This window comes from Oreochromis niloticus, linkage group LG3 (assembly GCF_001858045.2).
Source record: "Oreochromis niloticus isolate F11D_XX linkage group LG3, O_niloticus_UMD_NMBU, whole genome shotgun sequence".
In the NCBI taxonomy this organism is placed as follows: domain Eukaryota; kingdom Metazoa; phylum Chordata; class Actinopteri; order Cichliformes; family Cichlidae; genus Oreochromis; species Oreochromis niloticus.
In genome coordinates this window covers 79103074-79115820 of record NC_031967.2, presented here as the reverse complement: position 1 = coordinate 79115820, position 12747 = coordinate 79103074, and the positions used below count along the sequence as shown (strand labels likewise).

General features: G+C 39.2%; 1 long non-coding RNA gene across 1 annotated transcript; it reads left to right on the top strand.

The window, feature by feature from the left end:
• Positions 1-1801: 1801 nt before the first annotated feature.
• LOC112846130 (uncharacterized) lies at positions 1802-2817 on the top strand. The gene is made up of 2 exons (XR_003218971.1): positions 1802-2244; positions 2382-2817. It is a non-coding gene; the product is annotated as an uncharacterized LOC112846130 (long non-coding RNA).
• Positions 2818-12747: the final 9930 nt, after the last annotated feature.

The following is a 12747-nucleotide window of genomic DNA, read 5'->3' as shown; positions in this document are numbered from 1 at the left end:
CTGCTTTTATGCTGGAGTGGTGGAATGGCAGAGAGGGACAGGGGGAAACTCAACAAACTGGTCAAGAAGGCCAGCTCTGTCCTGGACTGTCCGCTGAAATCCATCAAGCAGGTTGGGGAGGAGAGGATGTTGTCTAAGCTAACATCATGGACCACACCTACCACCCCTGCATGAGACTGTACGAGCACTGAGCAGCTCGTTTAGCAGTAGACTTTTACACCGACATTGCAGGAAGGAGCGCTACCGCAGGCCAATCTTACCAGCAGCTGTCAGACTCTATAACACAGTTTAACAATCTTTTGGTCATCTTACTCAACAGCTTGTTTGTTCACTGCACATTTTGTACATATTCCTGTACATTTTATACATATCTATGTACAATGTTTCTATACATATTTCTGTATATTGTTTAGAGATGGCACGATACCACTTTTTTATGTCCGATACCGATATCATAAATTTGGATATCTGCCGATACCGATATGAATCCGATATAGTGTGTTTTTAATCAATAAAACTGTTTTTTAAATATCTTGCTGCATTTTGTATAAGTTCATACTCAAGTTTAAATAAACAACAACACTAAAGCTATTCTGTTATACCTGTATGTAAAAAATATACTGCACCCAAAATATTTCATAGTTCAGCAACACTGATCAATCTAATAAACTTAAACCTACTCCATCCTTCCTATTCTGGTATTTTAAAGAGTACTTAGCAGAAATATTAAGCAACCTAACTAATAGGGTTGCAAACTCCCAGCAAAAGAAAAAGGGGAACCACCCCCCACCCTCCACCTCATGATGCTTAATCAATGTAATCAACTTTAATTTGATGCAGTGTGAAAAAAAATGCACAGAAATAAATTATTTTTCAAGAATAATTAAATAGATTCAACATCTTTCTTCAACAGAATTGCAGACTGCACAGATGGTACTTTCCCAAAGGAAAAAGTACTATAGCTTACTAGGGTATATTAGACTTAACAGTTACTATATACAGTAATGGACTTCTATACATTTTACATCAGATTAAAACTTTGGTTGTAAGATTCAGATAATTATTTATTAAAAGCTAGACATTTTAAATGAGAATAAGAAAGAAAAGTATGTCTTTGTGCCCCCTTTTCCCTGTTAATGCCCTATCGGCCCCCCTGGCTAAACTTGCTAGATCCGCCCCTGCACAGTTACCAGCCGTCAGCTACGTAGAAAAGGATCCTGGTGTAGAAAGTAATATTAAATAAATTCTAACGACAGCTTATCAAGCTTAAACGTGCTGCTGTTGTTCAGCCGCTGGTTTCCTCTTTCTGGTGCAAAGTGGGCCAAAAACAAAGAAGAGAGACGGACTCGCGACAGAAAAGCCGATCAGCTGATCATTAAGCAGTTTCATGATTGAAGTAGCAACAGGAGAGGGAGAGAGAGAGAGAGAGGCAGTCGCTCCATATATCGGTTGTTAAGCTTAACGTGGGAATGCTTTACAAACATTCAGAGATGAACTTACACACTTGCTTTACTTCTCTCTGGGATAACTTTCTCGGAGATGAAATGCGGGATTGCTAGCGAGGCTCCAAATATGCACAGCCGCTCTATCACGTGATGCATACTGCTCCAACGTGCTACGGTTATGAGCCGAGTTACACCGTGTCGCAAGTTTTGTGAGGTGCTTTTTTGATATTTAATGGATCAGATTACATTTTTTATTTCCCTCCGATATCCGATCCAGTAATTTACGTCAGTATCGGACCGATACTGATACGTAATATCAGATCGGTCCATCTCTAATATTGTTATCTGTATATAGGGCTTTGGAGTTGACGTCACGCCGCAGTGCATTGTGGGATCGCGGCGCCATGTCAGTAGGCTAGAAAGCAAAACAAGCGCACAGTGTTGGAGTGTTGGAATCTGGACTGCCAGAACCATGCTCAAAATCAGCACAAAAGACAAAGGGCTGTATCGCGACCGATTGCGCCCAGACGCCAAGAGACGGTACTTTGAAAAAATTGCGTGCATCGGTAATGTGGACCCGTATGAAATAAGGAAGTGGAGTGGAAACCCAGACGACCTACCGCCTTTGTCCTATCCCGATATCTTCGCATACCTTGTCTGTGGAGTCAGCGCATACACAGCAAACCAGTTTAAGAATTATAAATCCCTGGAGGCCCACATCCAATTCACGAACGGCTGGGTGCAAGATTTGTCCGTCTTTAAGCCTCCACGCTGCGAGTACGTTGTCGTTAGGACATAGGTAAGTCGGTTTGAACTTGATAACTTTCTAAACAACTTCCTTGTTACATTTTTTGATTTGCACGTACAGTCATCCCATCTATATTAGCCTTGGTTCATTACAGACCTTTTATTAAAAGTGGTTTTTGTGTGTTTCAGGTACTGCACTCACAACGACTGAATGAAACTGCATTACAGCCATGGGTCATTGTGAGCACCAATGAGAGGGTTGAGGCTGCTCACTGCACATGCATGGCCGGAGTTGCAGAGACCTGCACCCATGTCGCTGCTCTTTTGTTTAAAGTCGAGGCTACAGTGCGTATCAGAGGCACCAGAACTGTAACAGACGAGCCAGCATATTGGGTATTGCCTGGAAATATGACCAAGATACAGCCCGAGGTTGCACATAACATTGACTTCTCCTCAGCAGCTGCCCAAAAACGTGGTCTTGATGAAAACATAAACACACCCTCCTTTTGCCTTTGAGAGGCAAAAGGAGGCGATTGCAAAAAAGGCAGATTCCTATTGCAACGCTGGAGAATTTGTCACCATTACTGGATACACTACTGTCAGGTACAAACACAAATCTTTGTTACTGGCTCCAACCACTGTGACCTCGTTGTGTGGACACAGAGAGACCTTGTTGTGATACGCATCTTCCCTGAAGTGGATTTCTGGGAACCACGTTTAAAGCAAGCACAAGATTTCTTTCTTAAAGTGTGTCTTCCTGAACTTGTTGGGAAATACTTCTCCAAACAACATGCTGCTCTAAATAGCCTGTAATGTTTCATTTAGTGGTTCAAGATTGATGCCAGCTGTGTGTTGCCATGTAAATAGTTTGCATTTCATTTTTATGTACTTGTGAACAGATCAAGAATAAAAAACAAACAAAGATACTATTTTCTGTTTTATTGAAACTACTTCACACAAAGTACAATTATTTATAATGAACTACACATGCAACACAACAGCTTTATGAATACTCAACAAGAGCAAGTTTCATTTGGCGCTGGTTTGACAACCACACTGGGGCACATATTCACCAAAACACAGCAAACCTTAACAATCTTATCAAGCAGTGTCGTGTTTATTTCTGCTCTGCCCTGTTCATTGCACACACAATGCTTCGTCTGCCCTTTAGCTTCCGTGATGCTGTCTGTCCGATCGCCACTGTCCACATTTACAGCTGGTACCTCAACCTCCACTTGTCCAACACAACTGCTGTCCACTGCCTCCATGACATGGTGATTTTGTTGTTGGTCTTCATCAGTTACTTCTGCACGGGGCACACCTTCAGACTCTGCAGCTGCATAACAAAAGCCTGTAAGATAAAAATTAGTGCATACACATAAGGTAAATGTACACCAATATTCCAATGACAGGTATGTGATTCATCTGGAAGTTATGTAAAGATTAGTGTACAATGAGAGCAATTTAGTATGTTTTTAGAGGCCCATGAGCAGTGTTGGTGCCCAGTCTGGATTTGTTACATCCATTTCATATACTGGTTTGCCTGCAATAATGCTAAATCATAAGCTACTCAGTCGACATGATGACATGACGTGGTTCAATCTGCAGCATCACACATTAGCATGTTTTATCTCATTATCTATGACCTCAGCGCATTGAAAATAACACTAAAAGCCTTTTAAGAGTGATATGAATTAATTTAGAACTCACCGGAAAGAAAATGCGGAGAGCAAACCAACAAAAAGCTGGGGATTGCACAGAACTCGATATCCGCTCGTCTCACCGCTGCAATGCAAGCCTGACGTCTTTGTTTAGTAATATCGGATACATGGCATCCCTCACGTTGCCTCCAGGATGGAAAATGATGAAAAGAGAGCCCATTATCCAGGTTCTTGCCTTCACGATCGTGTGATCTAACTTTGCAACTGATAACACAACACGAACCATAGCTGAAGCTGTATCCTGTGTCTAGCCTACTGTCATGGCGGAAGGGGGCGTGACCCACCTCCCGTGACATCACGCTCCAAAGCCCTATACAAACTTCAGTTGCTTATGTTTATGGGGCTTTGTAGCGTGATGTCACGGGAGGGGGGCGTGACCCATTTTAGCAGGCCAAACAAAGGGTTAAAGGAGGGAAAGCATCAGTAATGGTTCGCACTTGCTGTGTTGTCGGTTGTTAGATTGCACGATCAGGAAGGGAATATGCTGGAAAATTGGCTCTCTTTTTATCGTTTCCCCACCTGGAAGCAACATGAGGGAGCTCATGTATCGGATGTTACCAAACGAAGGCGTCTAGCCTGGATAGCAGCTGTGAGACGAGCTGATATCCAGTTCTCTACCATCCCCACATATCTGTTGGTGTCCTCCAGACATTTTCATTCAAGTAAAATCTAAATAAGTTCATATTACTCTTTATAGCCTATTAGTTTTATTTGCAAGTTAGAACAAACATCCATTCTATTTATAGAGTTGCTAATTATTTCTCATTATTGCAGGCAAACCAGCCTATGAAATGAATGAAATAAATCCTGACTGGGTTTCAACACTACACATGGGGCACTAACATTGTGGGTTATTCAGAACAGAACTATGCTTGGAGAAATATTTTCCCATCAGTTGAGACAACTCCTCGATGGTAGCAGGTGGAATTTTTCTTTTCTGAGCACGGCTTTTTGTACCTGTCACTACGGATGGTCTGTTTATGTTTTGATTGAGAGCCTTTTTTGGGGCAGCTGAAGAGGAGAAGCCAACCACTGGCTGTATCTCGGTCATATTACCCAGCAAAACCCAGTATGCAGGTTCATCTGTAACAGTCCTTGTGCCACGGATCCTCACTGTTGCTTCTACTTTGAACAGAGGAGCAGTGACATGGCTGCAGGTCTCCGCAACTCCGGCCATGCAGGTGCAGTGGGCGGCTTCAACCTTGCCTGTGATGCTCACCATGACCCATGGCTGCAATGCTGGTTCATTCAGTCTTTGAGAGTGCAGCACCTGAAACACACACAGACAAAGTTCAAGACAAGAGCTTTAATAAGCCAAGGCCGACACAAATGTGTTATCTACTTTCAAATCCATTTATCATAAATGTAACAAATAAAGTGTTTTTATGTATCCATCTATAGAACGCTGCATGTTATATTCTAAATCTGCCTGTTTTTTGTTTTTTGTTTTTTTGGGGGGGGGGTTGTTTTTTTGTTTTTAAAATCTGCCAGCAAAAAACGAACCTAAAGTATGTAATGCAAGGATGTAATCACTTTCAAGGGGAGAAGGCATAAAGTCCGACTTTTATGAATCACCTAATATGATAAGGAGATTCTGCAGGTCATTAATTAATGTATAAAACTAAAACAGAATGTATTTTTAGTGACACAGGACACAAACAATGAAGCAAGATGTGTAATTTGGATTATTTATAATAAATGTGAATTAATTAGGGCAATTTCTTTAACCACAGAGAATGACTAAATCCTTCAGGACAATGTCACATCAATGCACTGAACTCACTATGTTATCCCTCTAATAGAGCCTCCACATGTTCCACTGTAATTTCCCCCTCATGAATGAATTTATGCTGCACTAATCTGAATGTTCGGGGGGAAATCAAACACATTTTACTCACAATACTCGAGCTGACTTACCTTTGTTTGAATGACGGCAAATTCACAATGTGTAAGCTTAAAAATAGCCAAATCTTGTACCCATCCTTGGTGAATTGGATGTGCGCCTCAAGAGATTTATAATTGCGAAATTGGTGTGCCGTGTATGCGCTGACTCCACAGACAAGGTACGAGAATAAATAGCGGTTGGTCTTCCACTACTCCACTGCAGTATTTCATACGGGTCCACATTTCCAATGCCCGCTATTTTTTGCAGGTACTGTCTCTTTGCATCCGGACGCAAAATGTCTGTATAATGTCCTTTTTCTTTTGATCTGCTTTCAAATACGGTTCGTAGCAATTTTCCTTCCAACACAGTGTGTTTGTTTTGATTCGTGGCCTGATAAAATGGTGCCGCGCTCCCACAATGCATTGCGACGTGACGTCAACTCCAAAGCCCCATAGGACCACTTTGTGTCTCCCTTTTATATTCCCCTTGCTATAAGAGCTGTGTAACACGCAAATTTTTCATCCATGGGATAATAAAGGTTAATTCTATTCTATTCTATTCTATTTTATTCTATTCTAATATGAGTCTGAATGCAGCTTGTCCTGTACAGATATGTTCATGAGTTTTGATTTAACAGCAGATTTCTCCACATGCAGGAGAAAGAAATTCCCACCCAAAAAAGTGAACCATATATTTGTTTTGAAATTGAATATTTCATCTTTAAACTACGAAGGGGGAAATATACTGACACCATAGCACATCCTTGCACTATAGCCTGGGTTGTAATGACTTCATGAGTAATTGACTGATATTCCACCTGGACATCTACACCATATTCTCCAACTTCTATATCTGTGCCATTGTTGAAGTACTGTGGCTGTGATATATTACAGCTAAGTGGATAATACAGATATATCATCTCTAAAGCAGTTATAGGTGTATTGTTTACGACTTGTCCATATGTCCATATGGAGTTTGTTTTATACTCTTTAATGTCGCTGCTCTCCATCAGCGGTCTGTTCTTCCCCTCCTACTCTCCTATAGCCACCGTCAGCACTTTATGTCCATCACTGGTAACTCACTGGTGTCTTATCCTTTCTGTTCAGTCTCCTGTCTCAGTTACTCACAGTCTTCTAACATCTCAGAAAGTAATGATCACCTTGACATACTCCCAGATGCAATGATAATATTACTAGAGTTGGATGTCTCGAGACCAGTCTTGGTCTCCCGGTCTCGAGACCACTTTTACGTGGTCATGGTCTTGGTCTTGTCTTGGATTCGGATCCCTTGGTCTTGTCTTGGTCTCGCTATCTCGGTCTTGCTTTCTCAGATCGACATAGTTTTCAGGAGATATGGAGTCAACCATCGGCGGAGCGGGGGGTGGCTTACTGGGCTTAAACCTGGGTCATTTTTTCAGAAGCCCGGGGTCTTTTGGAGTGTAATTTGTTTCATAGTTAGATGCCTGACTGACAACTGTATAAAACAAAAACTACACATAATATTCGAAGCACACAGCGCACAGTCGTAAATTCCCCCTAACTTTGGTATGATCCGAGCTCAGGCACTAGGCGACTGAGCACAGCACTTACGCATGTGAGCGAGGGGGGAGAACCTGCTGCAAGTTCGCTGCAGTGCAGACAGAGAAGGGGTTAAGTTTGACCAGGTACCAAAGCAAATCATTCGTACTGTACAAATAATGTAAATATGACGGTGTATCACGAAAGACTGATATCAAACTGATCACTTGACCCATATTACGTTACTTGCTCTTTGAGTGAATCAACAAATGGCAAAATGAAAAGCCGAACAACAATGCTGTTTCTTTAGAGAGTCTTAGCTTACATGTGTGTTTATTTCATATATTCAGTTGTTACCCTCCACGGCTAAACAAACTCTCTAAATCTGTTTCATTTTTGTAGTGATGAACACAACAATGGACATAAGGAGCTCCTTTCAAAGAAAAAACTCTGGTAGATGTTATTTTATATATTATGCTTTGTATGTTGTTCAGTATATTTCTATGCAAAACAAGAGGAATTTCAATACACAGCAGTATATTCACAGTTGAAACCAGATATTTACATACACTTTAGGGACAAAACATAAAAACTTTTTTTTTTACTGTTAAACATCAATTTAGAGTAAACTTGTTTTGTTTTAGATAAATAAATATTGAGATATCTTTTGAATTAGTTAAATGTCAGAATAAAAAGAGGGAGCTGTCTACTTTAATCACTTTCATCAAATTTAGGAGTACATATACACTAAGTTTATTGTTAATAAATAAGAAAACTCCAGACGGTTCCATTCTGAGCTGAAGAAGCTTCTGATAGGTTAGTAGAGTCCATGTGAGTAAATTGGTGGCACAGCTGTGGATGCATATAAGGCAAAACACAGAGCCTGTTTCTTTGAAACTGAAATCAAGAGATATCAACCAAAATACCCACTGTAAAATATAACTTGTTGTTTCAACTTAAAAATATCAGGTACAGGGCTGCCTTAAAATTTTAAGTTAAGTCAAGAAATAGAGTTTGTTCTCATAACACAAGCAATTGTTATCTTAATGAAAAATCACATGTTGTCTAAACTTTCGTCTTAGTTTAGTTGGCTGAGATTTGTTAGTCAGTTCAACTCCTTTAATTGTCATTTTTACTTGGGAAAACCCTTTCAGCTAAATTAAAATAATCTATTGTTTAAACTCTTGTCCTAGTTCAGTTGACTTGGGTTTTTTAGTTAATTCAAATACTTTAGTAGTTCTTTTAACTTAGGAATCTATTTTAGCTTAACTAACATAATCTGTTAGCTAAGTTGATTTAAGTTTATTAATTACCTGAGCTCCTTAAGGTAGCTGAGTGAACTTGTAAATCAGTTTCATTTTAATTATCAGAGTTGATTGACTGGATGTAAAGAAAAATGTGTATTAAACATCTTAAGTTTTGTTTTTGTTTTTTTAGCTTTCTAACATCCATTTCAGCAAAACTACCTGTTAGGTTTATCTTCGATCTCAGGTTTAAATATCTACATTCCTTTAAATTAATTTTCTGTTGTTTACAGAAAAAAAAAAAATCCCACAGATTCCATTAAAGTCTATCTGATCATTTCATACAGAAAGTTTGTTTTAAGAACATGACAAGACAATTACTCATGAGCACCCAACATTCACCATTTATTGTGCCATCTTAGTCATCTGAGAAACAGAAAAATCAGTGACGTAGCTCATCAGGCTCACAATCCATCAAAACTCAAAGGCTGCTCCCTGTGAAACAATAAATTTGAACTTGGTCTTGAGCCCAGTTTGGGTGAAGATTAAATTCTGACCAATACTCTCGGAGCAGTAGTGATTCTTGTGAAGTAACAACATAAAGTCTGCATTAATGTAATGTATCAACGGGACACTTGCTATTTTAGAAAAGTTATTCTTTACATTTGCAAAATTTTTAAACTTCATTGTGCTCAGTCACACCTGTTAGCATAAAACTTGAAATATTAAAATAGTACAAAACATTTGATAAGTGACAGTAAAGATCAGTTTATAACAACTAAGACATCAAACTCTTGTATTTGTCTTCGTTTACAATTGCAACAAATTCCACAGAACCAATATCTCTGAAAATGAGTGCATGCTACTGAAACATTTGATAATATGAATATTTCAGAAACATCAGTTTGAGTCGGCTCAATTGCAAAACAAAGGAAAAACTACTGACTTGCATGAGATAAGCATCTGCAAAGTCCACCATTATATTGTTGTTCCATGAACAAATGAGTAATTGTCTAATCTGGAATGTAAAGTGTAGTCATTTAGTGACATACAAAAGTGAGAATGAGAACTTGCAAGAATAAAAAAACAAACAGTAAAATAAAAACCGTCCTTAACACTAAAGAGCATACAATTACAGTTCTGCATGGCTTTCTGCAAGAGTCTGTTTCTTAGACCATGCACTAGTGAGATGCACTGCCTTCCACCAATGTTCATTAGGATGTTCTGAATGACTTCAAAGATGTCCTTGAGTTCCTTTGGATAGTCTATGTTGAGGGTAAAAAGAAGGCCCATCAGCATGGAAATGGCACTTGAGACATTCCTCAGATTAGACAGGATTACTGCCGCCTCAAGGACAACCAATACATCGATGATGTCTTCTTCTTTCACCATCGCAATGCCAACTTTCATCGTCTTCAATACCTGTCAGCTATAAAAGGGTTCAAAGACAAAAAAAAAAAATTAAAAAAAAAATTACACAATTACAATTACACAATATCCCTTGTGCTTAAGAATTCATGTCTTTCCAAAGAAGAGCCATACTGATGCTTTGGATGATGGTGATTGGCTTTGGCTAACACTTATTAGTTGTTAAAGTTTTTTCAGAATGAGATATGCACCCCCATGTTACAAATCCATTTCTTGCTTTAAACAAAGACCATGTTCATAAATAACTGAGCATGTCTTCAATTGCAGAATTCAAACAAAATTTTCAATTTAAATGGTAAATGGCCTGTATTTGTATAGCGCTTTACTAGTCCCCTAAGGACTCCAAAGCGCTTTACACATTCAGTCATTCACACACATGGGTGGATGACTGAATCGTGACTCAAGAGTTGACAGTTCGTCTTATAATCGGAAGGTTGCCGGTTCGAGCCCCGGCTCCGACAGTTTCAGTCGTTGTGTCCTTGGGCAAGACACTTCACCTGTTGCCTACTGGTGGTGGTCAGAGGGCCCGGTGGTGCCAGTGTCCGGCAGCCTCGCCTCTGTCAGTGCGCCCCAGGGCGGCTGTGGCTACAATGTAGCTTGCCATCACCAGTGTGTGAATTTAAATCTACGTATGCTAAATATTGGCTGTGCTCTAAACCAAATCTGGCTGAGAATACATGAAATGTGCAAACTGCAGCTACACTACAGGATCAGATTGTGGCTCCATAGACAATGCTTCTTTAATCAGTTTATTGATTAGAGTTTATTTTTTCCCCCTATATTAACAGCATGAAAAAAGAGCATATAGACATGGCTGAACAGGTTGCATAATTGGCACTGAATATCAACATCCACCTTTACCCAGCTGCCCAATGACTCTGGGCCAGTAACCTTTAATTGCTTACCCAGTCTACACAGTCTCTTTTCCAGGGTCCAGGACATTTCACCAAAGTATTGCCCCCCACAGCTGTAGCAGCCACTGCAGCCCCTTAAATATCCTAATATCTCTGCCATTACAATATACAATGTGAGAAATCAAACGTAAAGCTGAAGTGAACAGTACAGCAGCGAAATGTCAAAGACCCTGGTGAAGACATGAATAAACACAAGACACTAATAATATCAATGCTAGCTTGCCAGTTAGTTTCTCTGAAACACAGACCAAATCCAGTGTCAAAGATCTTGTAATAATACATTTGGTGAGGAAAAAGTACACATGTTATCATGTGGCATCTATTGTTTCATAGATGCCACATGTTTCATTTAAAATCCACTGTGCTGCTGTCATTATTAAATTTACTAAAAGAAACAATGCTAACCTTCACAGTCTTGAAAGTGTGTGAGGGAACTTCCTTTAGAAAATGAGGTCCTCTGTCCTCTTCCTTTGTGTAGGGCTCTGGTCAAAGAAGTCAAAAAGAAAACAAAAACACTTTTTAAACAGTGTTTATGAAGCATGTAGACAGGTCCAAATTCACAGCTTTTTGATACATAATTCCATCAATATATGATTATCATTGGAGATTTTGAATCAGGCTTATCAGGACATTCAAGTAGAATATGATATCCAACCTACCACCAATATATATAGATTCTGTAAAAGTTACCACACTAAATGTCCAGTTGTGAAATATGATGACAGACTTTACTTATCAGCTTTCTTTCAATGAGTTCATCAGTTGAACTGGATAACCTAAAACTTAAACAAAGGATTAGATTTCGCAGTTGAACACTTACATCATCATTGAAGCATTTTATGAGCCTAGTTAGCCCTTCTATGCCGCTCTTGATTTTGTACAGCTCCACGAACCTCTCCATAATGGTCAAGCACAGCAAAAAGGAACCCTTTCAGGTCAACAGATGTAAGACAGGCAAATTCTGCTTCAACCTGAGCAATAGAAGAAGAGGGGTGGAGAGTACAGGCAGAATAAAAAAAAGATTCTTTGAGACCCAAATTTAAGCAAACGGTCATCTGAGGCCCATTAGAGAAAACACAAACACACAAAAGCAAACAAACAAAAAGATGCACTTTACCTGCCGTTCAGCAAACAAGGAAGTTCAGAGAACAATAAGCTCTGTCTTGAAATCTTTTAAAGTAGAATGATTGTGAAAATGACTTATGTGATGTAAAACTTTAGTAAATGTGCGATTAAAAGAACACTGAGTAAAAGGACAAGTAACAATTTCCTTATTCCTCAGATGTTTACCTTGATGAGCAATACTGTTTTAGTCCAACTGCCTCATTAAAGTTACACAACAGGCTTTTTACATTAAAGCCAGCAAGTCCATTACATACTCCCTTTTTAGATCTGAAATACTGTGCACATTCTGTGTATATGTAGTGGACAGCAATTTACCCAAAAGAGCGCAAAGTTTGCAAGTCCACCTCATTTAAATGACAAAGACAGATGTGATCATCTAGACCTGTGAAAATAAATTAATGACAAACTTGCAGTTATGGATGTTATTACAACCACAAGAACCTAAACAGTCTGCTCCATTGCTTTTGTTAATGAATCATTTGTTGGTAACACGTCTGAATATTTAGTTTATGCCACCTGCATGTGATCATCAATAGTGCCATATTACTTCTTAAGAAGTACCCTGACACTACAATCTTTATATCATTTGTTCTACAGAGCTATTAAGTTACAATATAATCTGTGGTGTTTCCAGTATGACAAAATGCACAAATTGTAACTTACCATTTGACTCCACTGACAAAAATAAATCCCCAGCATCAAGTTTGGCTTCACAGACCTA